At 53.6% G+C, this 14,757-nt stretch overlaps 1 long non-coding RNA gene across 1 annotated transcript in view; it reads left to right on the top strand.

Annotated features, from left to right (window-relative positions):
• Positions 1–11,595, top strand: part of LOC128314593 (uncharacterized) — a 14,576-nt gene extending 2,981 nt beyond the window's left edge. The window contains exon 2 of the long non-coding RNA XR_008296427.1: positions 1–11,595. This exon is cut by the window's left edge and continues 2,304 nt beyond it. This is a non-coding gene — a long non-coding RNA (uncharacterized LOC128314593).
• The last annotated feature ends 3,162 nt before the right edge of the window (positions 11,596–14,757 follow it).

Genomic DNA, 14,757 nt, shown 5'->3' on the forward strand with positions numbered 1-14,757 from the left:
AGGCTCCCCCTTTCCCAAAAAAGTTCACATATAAGTGAGATCACACAGTATTTGTCTTTGTCTATCTGGTTAATTTCTCTTCACGTAATGCCCTCAAGTCAAGGTCTATCCATGTTGCTGCAAATGGAAAGTTTCCTTCCTTTCTCATGGCTGGATAGTATTTCAGTGTGTGTGTGTGTGTGTGTGTGTGTGTGTGTACATATACATACATACACACATCACATTTTCACACATTCATCCGTGGATGGACACTTAGGTTGTTTCCATATCTTGGCTATGGTGAATTTGCTGTAGTCAGCATGGTGCAGATATCTCTTCAAGATACTGATTTTGTTTCTTTCAGCTATATATCCTGGGATTGCTGGGTCACCTGGTAGGTCTACTTTTAATTTTTTTAGGAACCTCCATACTGTTTTCCCTAATGGCTGCACCCATTTACGCTCCCACCAACAGTGTACAAGGTTCTGCTTTCTCTACATCCCCACCAATCCTTCCCTGTTGTCTTTTTGGTAAAAACCACCCTAAGAGGTATGAGGTGATGTCTCCTTGTGGTTTTGAGTTGAATTTCCCTGATAACTCGTGATGGTGAGCATATTTTCAGGTTCGTTTTGGCCATTTTATGTCTCCTTTGGAGAAGTGTCTATTCAGGTCCCTTGTCCATTTTTGAAATTGGATTACTTGTTCGCGTTTTGTTTTTGTTTTTGTTTTTGTTTTGCCATTGAGTTACAGAAGTCCCTTCCTCAGTTTGAATATTAACCCCTTATCAGATACATGGTTTGCAAATATCTTCTCCCAATCCCATAAGTGCCTTTCATTTTGTTGATGGTTTCCGGTGCTGTGCAGAAGCTTTTGAGTCTCGTGTAATCTCACGTGTTTATTTTTCTTGCTGGTGCAGCAATCAAGGACCCAGTGACCTGGTGTTTGTGATAAGTGCCAGACATTGCACTACCTGTGGGTATGATACAAGGTACAGTCTGCCCCCAAATATATATGGTGGGCATGTCTCAATGCTTTAAGGACAGACATTCATGCAGGTGGATTGAAACAGACCCAGAAACACTATGCTTGATGGAAAGAGGGAGAACAGTGCACCTCGCGAAGAGCGGCAACTTTTAGAAAGTCCGCGAAATAAACAATTCCATGTCCACCTTGGACAAATACTGCAGGACACGTGTTTCTCCCGGTGAAGACAGTGTCTATTTGATTTTCATCACCTTTCAAAGAAAAAGTGGTTCCCATCAGCACTATGTGATTATGAACCTTGCAGATACACTTTATTTGGCAGTGAAATTTCTTTAAAAATGAAAGTTGATGGTGGGAGAGGGTAAGAAATAGAAGATTGGCTACATGTACGCAGAAACCTATCAAGAAGGAAAAATGTTACTGGTACTACATTAAAGCAGTAATACAAAGCTACTGTTTTGCCTGCTCTCAATCTAGATGTTCATACAAGAGAAGCTGATTTCCCCTTTCCTTCTCAGTGATCAAATACACATTCTTGTGCATCTAACCATCCGGCCAAGACAAAACCAGGCGGAAATGAAAGCAAGACTTCTGTCTTCAAGGTAGGTTCTGGGGGAGGCCCACGCACCTTGCTTTCCAGCAGGTGGAGAGACGTGACAGTTTCTTATACTATAGTGACAGAGAGACCTGCCAGGGCGCATGGCTTTAGCCCACCGAGTCTGGGCAGCTGACATAACTGTGGTCCCCTTGGGCTCTCTTTCTGGATTGTCCTATCTCTGACGGCCTGGCAGGACCGTGGTCACTGGGACTGGGTATTCCAAGGCATCGCAGTCATCAGAGAGGAACACCAAATCCTGAAAAAGATGTGCAAGGAGCAAGAATGTTACCGAATGTGGCCCCAGAGCTCATGCATGACGATAGGACTCCTGGTTATCTTCAAAGACTGTTCGGTTATTTCTTTTTGTGTGAAAACTTCCGTCCCTTATTCTCCCGAGGAGAACCGGCCACGTCTTCACGCTCCCAAAGAACGTGATATCATACTGCATTAGAAATATAAATAATCCTGTATTATAATTGTATCTTCTCCCTGTCTTCCCCCACCCCACCCCACAGACCAAGGGCAGAGGGGAATGAGGACGGAAATGGGAGTGGGGAGGGAATCCATGGCAAATCTTTGATTCACGAACAAATGGAACCAAATAGCTAATCATGTATCCTGAGAACTTACCCTGGGCCCAGGCCTGGTGCTAGGAATTCTCTGAGTGATCACTTCGCTAACGTCTTAGGACCAATGGAGTTCCTACAGCGACCCGCACCCATGGTTGGGGAGTCGTTATTACCAGTATCCTTCCAATGGTGGCGTGAGGTGGGCATCATTGCGTCTCTGGTTCACAAATGGGGAATGTGTGGCTGAGAGCAGGGACGAGTGGCTCCCATCTGGGAAGCAGGAAGACGGACCCGAGCTCAGGTCTGTCTGATGCGGAAGCCTGTGCCCCCGGGGATCACACGACTCTGCTTTCTATGTCTAGTGCTCAGGCTTTGGTGTTCTACGTTTTCTGCATTTTTCTGCCTCCTTCCCCTCTCCTACCAGAAGCCTCCTATTACAGAGCATCTGAAGCCCCTCTTCTGGAAAGTCTCCTCTGACCCCAGTGCTCGGAGCTCCCCGAATTCATAGCCTTCTCTTCCCATCCCTGCCCCATTTGGCTCCTGGCTGAGTCTGTCTCATAGGTTTAGCATATGGCCCTGGATGTTGTCCCCACACCACTGTGACTCATGGAGGGGACGGCCTTGTCCTGAGTGCCCGTCACTTACCAAGGGTGACGATGGTAGAGGAAGGGCTTTGTGAACTGAAAGCACCCCATAAATGTTTCTCCTCCTTTCTCCTCATCTCCGGAGCATCCCTGTCCCCCACCCTCCTCTTCTAAGAGCCCTGGGCTGAGCATCTTGGCTGATCACAGGCAGAGAAGGAATTTTCAGTAGTGCCACCTACTCTCCTGCAGAAGGAGTTCATGATGGTGTACAGTTTCCGCACTTTGTCCTTCAAGGCATCCACCTGGGCCACTTTCCAGCACTGGGGCGAAGCCACAAAGTCCCGCAGCTTGGCCAGCACGCAGTAGTTCTGGGAGCGGACAGCAGGGGTAGGGTCACGGAGGCGTCAGCAGCCAGAGGGACAGGAGTTGCGCGCCCCTGCGCCCTTCTGCACAGGCTCTCTCCCCACCCCATGCCTCCCCCAGGCAGGAAGACCCTCTTACATGTATATCCAGGTATAGCCTGGGCAGGTACCTCACACACGCCTCCTGCGGGAAGGGATACGGATTACCATGATGCCCACGGGCACACAACATCGGCTGGTCACAGAAGGCTCCCTGCCACCCTCCCAACAGCCATACAACCCCATACACACCTTCCTTGATCTGATTTTACACACACACACACACACACACACACACACACACGCATGGATTTGATTACCTATGCATGGTCAGAAAGCTGTAATACTATCCACGAGAATGTTATGGCAGTTGTTACCGCTAGTGGTAGAATGGCAAGTGATATTTATTTTCTTCTCTGTCCTTTGTGCTTTTTCCAACTGTTCTATAAAGCACAGTATTCCCCCCCCCCGGCCCCACTTATATGTGGGAGATATATGCCAAGACCCCTGTGGGTGCACAAAACCGTAAATAATACTGAACCCTATAGATCATATTTTTTTTCCAATACATAAGTATGAGCCCAGATAAAGTTTAATTTATAAATTAGGCTCAGTGAGAGATTAACAGTTACTACTAATGAAAGAACAATGACAACAACATACTAGAATAGACTGACCCTCTGACCATACGTCAGAAGGGGGATCATCTGCTCTGGGGCCGCAGCTGACCGCGGTTGACCACAGGTAACTGAAACCCCGCAAAGCAAATCCACGGATGAGGGGGGATCTACTATATATGCCTTTTATAACTAGGGAAAAAATTCACATTATTTAAGTTTTAAAATAAAATAAAATAAAATAAAATAAAATAAAAAAGGTGTCAGGGTATCATAATCCCACATCTGAGAAACATTACATTTTGTTTGAAGTGTTTACGCTGGGTGAAGAGACACTTTATATTTTTTCAAAGCTCTTAATGAGGTTTCATTTGTTTCTCTACGGGACAAGCGGTCAGGGGACCCGGGTTCTAGCTCTGGGCAGCTCTTCTGGAACCTCCTGCCCCCACCGTGCCCTGGGTCTGCCTGTTGAAACAGCAGTGATAACAGCACTAACGTTCCTGGGGCGACCCCCGCCCCGCGCACTGCGCAAGCCTGTCTCATTCACGCCTTTACCCTCACATCGCCCGAAGAGGGTGGCGGGCTCTCTACCCGCCCCCCTCCCCTCCACAGCCCATCACACTGAGATTCAGGGGCCGAGCGCTTTGCCCAGGGTCCTGCAGCAGGGACCCGTTCTGGGGGTCACCCCCTCAGCCCACGCTCACCATCTCCAGGCTCGGTGAGGGCAATGAGCTTAGTTCTGTGTTCCTCCTCAACTCCGGAGCTCTAGGCTCCTTGGGGAGCTTTTATTTCATTTTACAACAGATCCTCTCATTGCTGCTGGCAACTTACAAACAAAGACCTTGTGAGGTCTTGGATAGATTTCCCTTCTAGTCAAAACACAAGAGATGCAAACCATTGTTATCTTACTTAGTAGGATGGGAATAAAATGCAAACCCTTGAGATAAACATTGACCAGAAAAGAAAGGAAAAAGAGCGTGTGTGTGTGTGTGTGTGTGTGTGTGTGTGTTTTCCTGGCCCAAAGGCACGTTTTGGGAGACTGGGTCTGCACGGAGCCTCCTGGTGGGCGGAGGGCAGGTGGGGACTCACCGAGGGCTCCATGGCCTGCAAGCGCTGGGCGTCCCCAGTGACCTCCCGGCTCAGGCTCAGCATCCTGGAGTAGCAGGTCGGGGGAGCGGGCTGTGCCGCGGGAGGTCCGGCCAGAAGCAGCAGCAGCAGTGGGAGCAGCCCGGGCGTCATGGTGCTAAGGCAGCCTCCCTGCGCCCCTGTGGCCGGCAGGCGCCCCTTTAAGCGGCGGCTTGGGGGTGGTCCTCCACACCTCCTCCGCTTCCTGTGGGCCCCCGCCAAGGCCACAGAGCACACCCACCTGGCCCTGGACACTGGATCCTTTCAGACCTGAAGCCCCCCCCACCCCCCACCGCCTTGTGAGAGGAGCGGCCCGCCTGGGGACACCTGGAAAGGATGGGGGTGGGGGGGCCCTTCCTCTCCCACACCTTCTCTGCTGGCAGGGGCGCTCCTGAAAAGGCAGGGCCGGTTGGTGAGGGGGTGGGGGAGCACAGGAAGACAAGGACGGAGTTTCGCTCGGGGTGACGGGTGGGCATTCGGGCTCCGCAGTTGGGGTGGGGACCCTGTTGTTAAACCAGAGCAGAGCCGGGGGAGGGAGGGGGGCCGGAGGTGAGGGATTGAGCACCAGTGATGCAGGGGCTTGGGGTCAGGCAGCCCGGTGTCGACGTGTCCACCCACCACTGACCACCCAGAGGAAGCCTAGGGGGTCACTTACCCTTGGAGTGGCTGCGCCTCTGCGTCTGCAAGACGGGCTCTTCCCGTGCCTGTGGTTGGGGGGATGTGTGAGCACCCCCAAGCCGGGAGCACTTCAAGCCCCTGGCCCAGGCCTCGGTACAGAGCAGACCCTCGGGAAGCGTGGTTTCTCCGAATGTGCAGTGGCTCCTTTAGTGACAAGGCTCTACGGGTGACGCTCCTGTACAGAGACCCAGTTAAGGATGAGCTCTCCCCTCAGAGAGGGGCCCACTTCCGGTGACGCCCTTGGGCAGGTGTTTTGGCTCTTGCCTCCCTCTCATTGTCTGTGAAATGAGGATGACAGGAGCGCCTAGCTCAGAGGCCCACGGTGAGGAATAAAGGACACAGACCTGGTGTCACTGGCTGAGCTAATGTCACTGTCTCTACGCACACGAGTGTCCCTGTGGGGGCGCGGGCGCCGAAAACAGCCCCATCTTCCAGGTGGGAAAACTGAGGCTCAGAGGATTCCAGCAACTGGCCCGAGGTGGGAAAGCTGGAAGCAAATGGGTCGAGGCGGGGCTTTGTGCCCTGTCCTCCTGCGAGAAGCAAGATCCTCGCGGTCAGAGATGCACTTGGGGCCCTTGGGCTGCCCAAGGGGGACCAGAGAACAGGCAAGGAGAGGAGTTGTCACAGAGAGGAAGGTACCTACTCGACACCGAGCGTCACTGCACACCGTTTCTGTGACAGCTATCCCGGCTGTTGTCACAAGTGCCATGAGCCCCACGGAAAGTCCATCAAGTGGGTGGGGTCATTCCCATTTCCCAGACGAAGAAACAGAGGTCTCGGGGGACATGAAACTGGTTGAGGTCACAAGGCTCATGAGGAACCCGGGCCTGTGTCTGTAGGTCTCCCAGGGCTCTCGGGCTGCAAGGGAGGGTACAAAGGAGTGTGGTGTCCTGCCCCTGCCTCTCCCTGCGGCATCTGCCCCGAGAAATCCCATCCTGACCGGTACCGCGCATCCCCTGTCCACACACAGAGTAGCACCACCCCTGTCCCTTCCAGGCCCGAGGTCTTGTTTATCTAGCTTTCCGGTGTGAAAGCCCTGGGCTGGGATCACAGCCACGCCTTCCTGTTTTGCAAGTGGGAGTGGATTCTCTCAACACTTTTATCGACATGACCTGGGGACAGTCTCTTGGGCACCCTCCCGGACAGGATGGGACTGTGTGGGTTTGGAGCTGGGCGGGCAGCAAACAGAGAGGTGGTTTTCTTCTGGATGAAGGAGTCCCTCACTCCCTGCATGGAGTGCCTACGGCGTGGGCCTCCCTGGCAGACCAGCGGGCCCAGCCAGGGACGCCAGGCCTGCTTTGAAAGGCTCCAGGGCTTCTGGATGGTTCCATCGAATGAGCTTCAGATTCAGAGCAGGGAAGAAAAACAAGCCCAGGCACCCAAACAAGTCCTTGGACCATTCAGATGGAGAGGATGGTGTGCTGGAAAACAGGAGTCGTCAGTGCGTTTGAAGTCCAGATAAACATGTCGCTAGGAGATCCAGCCTTGTCTCACTCGGGACACGGTGAGCGAGCGGTTGTGGATGGGGCCCCTCGGGCAGATCAGAAGCTTCTCCTGCACCCTGAGCTCCAGATGCTGAGCTCACCTTCGCCCCCTTCCTGTCAAGTGCGCCTCCAGAGCCTGCTTGCATACCTCCCTGGATGGGGAACTCATTGCCTGCTGGGGCCACTCTCCAGGCTCGGGGCAGCTCTGGCCGATGCAGATTTTCCCCAAGGTGAAGGTGAGTTGTGATGACTCCCCTGTGCTCCCATCTTTGGCTTAAAACTGCTTTCCCTTCTTCCGCAGAACAGCCCTGTCCCGATCCTAAGGCCACCCCTGTTCTTCAGTCTGTGCTCAAGCACCCATCCTTGCCCCTCCAGACAGAGTCGGCTCTCTTTCAGAGCAAACGTCTCCCGCGGAAGTGGCTTCCGGATCTTTTCCCACAATCGCATCATGATTAACGTCTTTCTGCCTGGAGTAGAAATCCTCTCTCGCCAGCCCGTTTCAAGGGCTCCCCTGGTTCCCCGAGGCCTGGAAGACCTTCTGAGGTCTCCGGCCTCCTCTCCAGTCTCTTCCTGGTGGCGATGATGATAACTCACTCTGGAAGTGCTGCCTTGCTCTGAGGCCAGGGCAAATGTCAGTGTATGTATTTTACCGTCGTCATTTGAGGGCACCGAGGCCCAGAGAAGCCGAGTGACTTACTCCAAACCACACAGCATTAGTAGTCGCAAGGGTCTGTAGTCACCATACCCAAGTGGCCTTTAACTTTCAAATATGCTATTCCCTCTTCTTGGAACACCGTTCCCTCACCTAGTGTCCCGGGTTTGCTACTTCTCACCCTTCCATTCACAGCTGCAGTGCCGCTTTCTCCAGGAAGCCTGCCTTGACCCACAGAGGCTGGACTGGGTCCCCTCTGCCCGACCATCTCCCCCAGACCCATCACCCTCCCCTGCTCTGCCACGGCATTGTCCTCTCTGGCTGTTGTCTGTCTGCTTACCCATCCCCATGGGCAGAGCAAGTGTCCACTGTGTCTTTATGTCCACAGCATGGGGTCTGGGGCCAACACGGAGCACATGTTCAGTAAACATCTCCCTCCAAGTGGAGACGACCACCCCTTTATTCACCCTGGTGTGTGTCACTGGGTTTCATACCATCTGGGACGCAGACTGGAACAGCCCTTCTTGAGAAGTTTGATCAAAATGAGGCTGTCACCTCCTTATTCTGGGTCCCTCTTGGGTCAGTTAGGACTGTAGGTGGCACGTTACAGAAGACACAGCTTGAGAAGCCAAAGGCTAAATTTCTGGAAAGTGTACCTGGAAAGTGCAATGGTAGCATGGAGCTCGGGAATGGTTTGATCTAGGGACTCAATGACATCATTAAGAAATCATCTTTTCCTGCCTCCCTATTCCACGCTATGATGGCCTTCTGATGGGTCAGCTTCTTGAGGCTACTGTTCCCGGTTATTCAGTCAAACACAAAACCAGGTGTCTCCGTGAAGATATATGTGGATGTGATTAAAGTCCATAATCAGTCGGCTTTAAGGGAGGGACATCGTCCGAGATATTCTGGGTGGCCCTGATTCAATCAGTTGAATGATATCAGGAGTAGAATGGAAAATGAAGAAGAACTTCCCTGAAGAAGAACAATTTCTGCCTGTGGAGCAGCCTCGGCCCATCCTGTGAGTTCCTCTTTGCCTTTCCTGATGGCCTGCCCTACTCCTTTTGGACTTTCTTGTCTGGCCTCCACAAGTGTGTCAGCCAACTCTTTATAGTGAATCCCTTACTATGTCTTTCTTCTGCCTCTTTGGTTAAACCTTTCCTGACACGCATATTGTCTGCTCCATCCTGAAGCCAGGCCCCCGTGTGGTCACAAAGTGGCTGCCGATAGAGTGCGGGACACATGGTACGTCATCCCTGTCCAGAGATGTAACGTCTGCCCCTGACTACTAAAGAAAGGCTGGAGCTGGTAGCCGACCCTGCCCTTGCTTGTCTTGTGACCTAGCACCTTGATAGCCTGGGGCTCCTTTTTTAGGACCTCTAGATAAAAAGGATGTAACCTTTTCCTTCTCGCTGTTCAGACTGGCAGATTCCGATAAGTGACGCAGGTAATAACCAGGGGAATGCTCTTTGTTCCTGGCCCCAGGGCTGATGGGAGATTCCTGAGCCAACTCGCTGTTTTCCTGCCCCCTTGTTACTTGGCTCCGATGCAGAATCGCACCTTTCCCGAATGTTCCCTATGTTCCTGTCCTGGGTCTGCGACGGCAGCCAAGGTTGAAATGGCCGTGGCCGTTCTCAAATCCCCGTTGCCTCGCGTCCAAAAGGAAGTGCCCAGGGACAGCTTCTTCAGAAAACAGAGTCTGAGATGCTAACTTCAGAGGCTAGCGTTGGAGGCCACTTCTCTGGCAAAGGGGCCACCTCTGGGTCTCCGCGCTGCCTGCCTGCGTTCTGAGGTCAGAAGCCAGGATCCGGGGACGCCCGTGCTGCCCTGACCCGGCAGTGACAGCCAGGAGGTATTTGAGGTGGGGGTGGGTTGAACGACTAGCCACAACGTTACCCCCAGCGTTCCTGTTGATGTCAGTTTTCCTTTGATTAAAAGCAACACTTGTCCCCCTGTTTAGGTGATGTGTTTTTGAGCGTGTTACTGGTGATCTTGGCAAACCCGAGAGGAAAGTTGGCCCGCAGGGTCCCGAGTGAAGGAATGAAGACAAACACTAAGGCAGGGCTTGGCTTTTGGGCAGTGAGTATAAAAAGAATCCCATGTTTTAGACAACAGACCCCTCTATAAGCCTCCAAGACATGGAATCAAATTTTAATGGGATCCAGTGTACCGGACAAGTTCTCCCAAATGTTTTCCCCGGGCCTGTTTACGCAGCAGGGACTCAGAAGGAGTCTTTTAAGGAGAGTCCCGGTTGGCTTAGCGGAAAGAGCAGAGGCTTTGGAGTAATACAGACTTTCAGTCTCACTTCTGCAATGATGTGAACAAATGGCATTATGTGTGCAAATCTTGTCATCCCTCGTCTGCCTCTGACGCGTGGGATTTATAACATTTACTGCCGAGTTTCCGTGAAGATTAAATAAACATGAAGCAGCTGGGGTGGCTGTGGGGGCCGGGCTGTTCTTTTTCTTTATCTTTCCTTTCTTTGCTGCTTAGATAGACCTTGCTCTTTCTCTCCGTCTTGGGCCAGCTCCTACCTCGCCGCTCTGGCGCTGGTGATGGGCATGGGACCCACGTGCTTCCCTGGGGTCGATGGGCGGGGACGGGGAGAGAGCCTCTCTCTCATCCCACCGAAGTTTCCACTGTGGCCGAGGCAGCTGTGTCTCCTGCCCTGGGGCCGGGGTCTCCACCGGAGGGGCAGGTGTGGCTAGAATGTGCATGAGCAGAGCGGGCAGGTGGACGGAGGAAAAGTCTGGACAGAGCTACATCCCTGATCCGGTTCCAGAGGCAGAGTCCTGCAATTCCTGGGTGGACTCTGTGAGCTGCCCGGGCTCATTTCCGGCTACGGACCAAGTATTGGGTTTTGCTAGCTCTGGCTTCAGTGAGGCTTCCTCTCTGTCTCGCAGATGGAAGCGTTCTGGCTAACACAGTCCCGACCCGAGTGCCCAGCATGGCGCCGATGCTCACGACCATTGCTCTCTCTCCATGATTCACTACTTACGGCTGTCACGGGTGCTGGCCGCCAAATCCGTCCAGGCTCCTCTCTCCCAGACCCACGCTGGGACTGAGCGTCCTGCCCCCTTCAAGTTGCGCGTGGCCATGTGAGTTATTGTGTGCATTGACACAGAAGAGGACGTGATGGGCTTTACTTCTAGGCAGAAGCTTTAGGAGCCAGTCCATGCTGGGTGACACTCTTCCTGTCTGCTGTGGGACCGCCCGAGTCATAGATGGACGGTGGCTGTTCTCTCAGGCTCACCCCGAGGTGGAGAGGACCCAGGGCGGCAGCCCAGCCCACCGTGGTGCGGACTAATGCTTGCTTGTTGCCACACAAGACCTGGCCCAGCCCGACCGCGGTGGGTGGGCAGAATCCTACGATGAAACCCGGCGACACCTAGGGACCCCCTCCCTTGGAGCCTGGGCAGAGCCTGGGCATAGGACCAGGCGTCACTCCCGTGGCTAGGTGAGTTACAGGGCCAAACAGGTCTTGTCGGTGTCCCGGAGGGGACTAACCAGTAGGCTGTGAGCTCATCAAAAGGAAGATTACCCAGGCGGGACCGATCCAATCACATGAACCCGCTGAAGGCAGGGAGTGTCCTCTGGTTGGTGGCCGAAGGGGAGGTCAGAGAGGTTCCAAGCGTAGGAAGGATTGGATCTGGCATTGCTGGTTTGAAGGCAGAGAAGGAACGTGGTGGCGTTAGGAGCAGATGGCAGCCGTGGGTGAAAGACAACAAACAGGAAGCTCAGACCTACAGCCACAGGGACTTGGGTTCTGGTGATAACCCGAATGAGCCTGGGGACAGCTTCTTCCCCAGAGGCCCCAGATGTGAGTCCCTATCTGCGAGACCCAGTGAAGAGATCCCAGCAGATTCCACCCAGACGTCTCTGTTCTCCTGAGCCGGGAGCTAATAAATACGGGTGTTGTTTTAAGCCTTCGACTTTGTGGGAATTTATTGCCCAGCAACGGGAAGCAAAGACACTGAGCAGGACACTATTGTTGAAGGTAATTCGTAGGGCGTTATAATTTTTCACTTAGTAACACACGTGTAATATTCCCCCCTGCTGGCTGCCTTACGATGCTTTTTCTGTCAACGTCTTTGCCAGACGCGGGCTTCCTGGTGGCCCGAGTGGAGCTGGTTCTGTCTGTATTCCCCAGGCGGAGCCCAGGCCCGGACAGGAGGCTTGGAGATGTGAGGGTGACCCTCGGCAAAACCGCGAAGCTGATGCAACTCTTCCGTCGGCTCCCACGTCCCATGGTGCCTGCGCTGGGGACCCGGGAGCGACCAACAGCAGACAGCTACGGAGCTTGCTGAACGCCCGGTGCCCGTGTTAGGGCGTCGTGACACCACGGCGATCCTCGTAAGAATCCTGCAAGGCCAGTTCTGGAATCCTCACATCCCCATGTTACCGATGAGACACTGGCAGGCGAGAGGTTAAGCAACTTGCCCAAGGTCACATAATGAATGAATCGTGTGGTCCGCGGGCCGGTTCGAATCCGTGTTCCTACACACCTCCCTACGCCACCGCCCGAGAGAAGGGCCTTGGTAAATATTTGTTGAGGGGCAGAGAAAAGGCAAGAAGGAAGAAGATTGTTTACTGAGATGCCAACAAGCTGTGTGACATGGGGCAGCCCCCCACCCTATCTTGGAACCTCGATTTCCTCGAGAAATGAGGGGTGACTTCATTTAAGGTGACGTTTGGGATTTTTCTCCATTCCAAATGAGGTGATTCACTGCTTACCAGGGGCCTCTCTGCCCCGGGCCGTAAGGCTCCTGTCCCCCGCCTTGCAAGGCGATTGACCCCCTGGCTGTCAGTGTCCTCAGCCCCCACACAGAGGCAGACGTGAGGATTCAGGCACAATGGGGGATGCTCCCTCAAGAGTCTTCTCCCTCCCCAGATGCTGTCTCTAGAGCACTTGGAAAATTCCCTGCTGCTAAAGGACAGCACATTGTATGAGAGCACGTTGTGTTACCTTCAGAGGCCCGGATTTTCCCCCGTGGTTTTGTCGGTAGGACCCTGAATGCTTCACTTAACACATTCCGCCCCCCCCCCCCCCCCCCACCAACAAATGAACAGAACTGACTCAGCTAGACAGGGAACTGGTTATATCGAGGGCTCCCGGTCTACGGAAAATCTATACCTCAGTTTCCAACGCTAACGATTCCTTTTATAATGAAGGAGGACCCATTGCCTGTGCAATGTGGCGAACATTTCTAGAGCTACGCTAGATTCCCCTGTACCTGTGAAAAAAAACCTTTTTCTATTGTGGTAAAATCTACCTCAGGTAACTTTTTTACCCTTTTAACCGTTTTGAAGCGAGCGGGTCAGGGGTATTAGGCGGTTTGTCACTGTGGTGTTGCCATCCACCTCCAGAACTGACTTTCCCAGCTGCCCAGACTCAAGCTCCGAACCCCCAGGGGGCCCTCCCCCCCCAGCTCCTGGTACCCACCACTCAGCGTTTCTCTGAGAGGCCCCGCTTGATTTGGAGGTTTGAACGCAAACCGGAGGGCCCAACTCCGGGCTCACACGCTAGAACTGGGGGGCCCAGCGCGTTTCTGGCTCGCAGAGGGGGCTCCGTGCCCCGCGTGGCTTTTACTCTCCGGCTACCTGACTCGATCTCTCTGTTTCCTTGCCTGTGGACAACGCTGGTGGACTCCAGGGCTAAGAGAGGATTAAATGGTCAACTATGCCAAGCCCTTAGCCCGCCGTAGAGTAAGCAGTGTGGGTTGGCCACGATTATAATTTATGGGACTTTCAGCTCCAGAAACACAGTGTGCACGCAATACACGGGTACAGCTGGGACCCCTCTCCACCCCAGGAAGCGGCCAAGGACGTGGGCCTAGTGGAGGACCGGGAATACAGGGGCGCTGAAGGAATACACGATGCCCTTTATTGTGCACACACTCCCCACCCCTGCCCCGACGTGGCAGGCCACTTGGAGTCCCACGTCCCCATCGCCAGCAGGAGCCTGCATCACCAGCCGGGCCTGGGCCCCCACACCCCCTCTGCCGTCCAGTTCCCGGGGCCTCCAGCTTCTGTGGAGTCAGGCTTCCTCCCTCGGGAAGCTCTCTGAGTGCTTTGGCCTGTCTCCCTTCAGGAAGCCTCACAGCCAACACGGCCCAGGCAGGAAGCGAGTGAGCGTAACTCAGCTCTGGGGCGGAAAGCGTTCCAGCCCCTTCGAAACCATTTCAGAAACTGGCTGAGCCTCCTGGCTGCTGGCACGGCGAGCCCACCGGTGAGCCGTGTCAAGGATGCCCGCCTCCTCCTTTTCCTCTTTCTTTTGAATAGTTCCCTTTTTCCTTCACGACGAGGCCCTCGTCTCCGCGAGCGGGGCTTGCTCAGGGCACAGCGCGAGGAAAGGAAGAGGGCAGACGCCGTGTGTGAGGCTTTTGGATGCTTCTCCGGGGCTTTCTCCCTCCACAGCCCGCCTGAGAGCTGAGCACCCGATCCCCGTTGACAGTCAGAGCTCTGAGGCTCAAAGTCGCGCTGGTGGTGACCCGTAAGCTGCTGACAAAACCCGGGCTTTCTGAATCCCAGAGCGGATGCTCTTTACGGGTGGTCTATGCACTATCTTCATTTGCACGTGGTGTCTACGCATCACTGGCGTCTAAAAGGCACGGGGTGTTTTGTGAATTGAGAAAAAAATCACTGTGGCACAGGAGAGGCAGGGCCCTAAGCACGCTATAAAATTGTACCATCGAGACGTTTCGGAACAAAGACGGGAAAAGGCAAAAAAGGCAGATTGAGGAGTATGTTTCCAGACCGGTCACGGAGATCTCACACTGTTTACGTTGCTTTTCCTAATTACATTTCATCTTGCTGGGGCGTCAGACTCTTGTTTGTTGCTAATTCATTCGTTCAGTAGGTAATTGTTCCATAGCAACCATGCCTCTTACCACTACAGAGTTGGTCTTTTTTTTTTTTTTTTTTTTTACATTTATTTATGAGAGAAAGAGAGGGAGAGAGCGAGGGAGGGGCAAAGGGAGAGGGAGAGAGAGAATCCCAAGCAGGCTCCGTGCTGACAGCGCAGAGCCTGATGCAGGGCTCGAACCCACACACGGCAAGATCATGACCTGAGCCAAAATCAAGAGT

The sequence above is a fragment of the Acinonyx jubatus genome, chromosome B1 (genome assembly GCF_027475565.1).
Source record: "Acinonyx jubatus isolate Ajub_Pintada_27869175 chromosome B1, VMU_Ajub_asm_v1.0, whole genome shotgun sequence".
In the NCBI taxonomy this organism is placed as follows: domain Eukaryota; kingdom Metazoa; phylum Chordata; class Mammalia; order Carnivora; family Felidae; genus Acinonyx; species Acinonyx jubatus.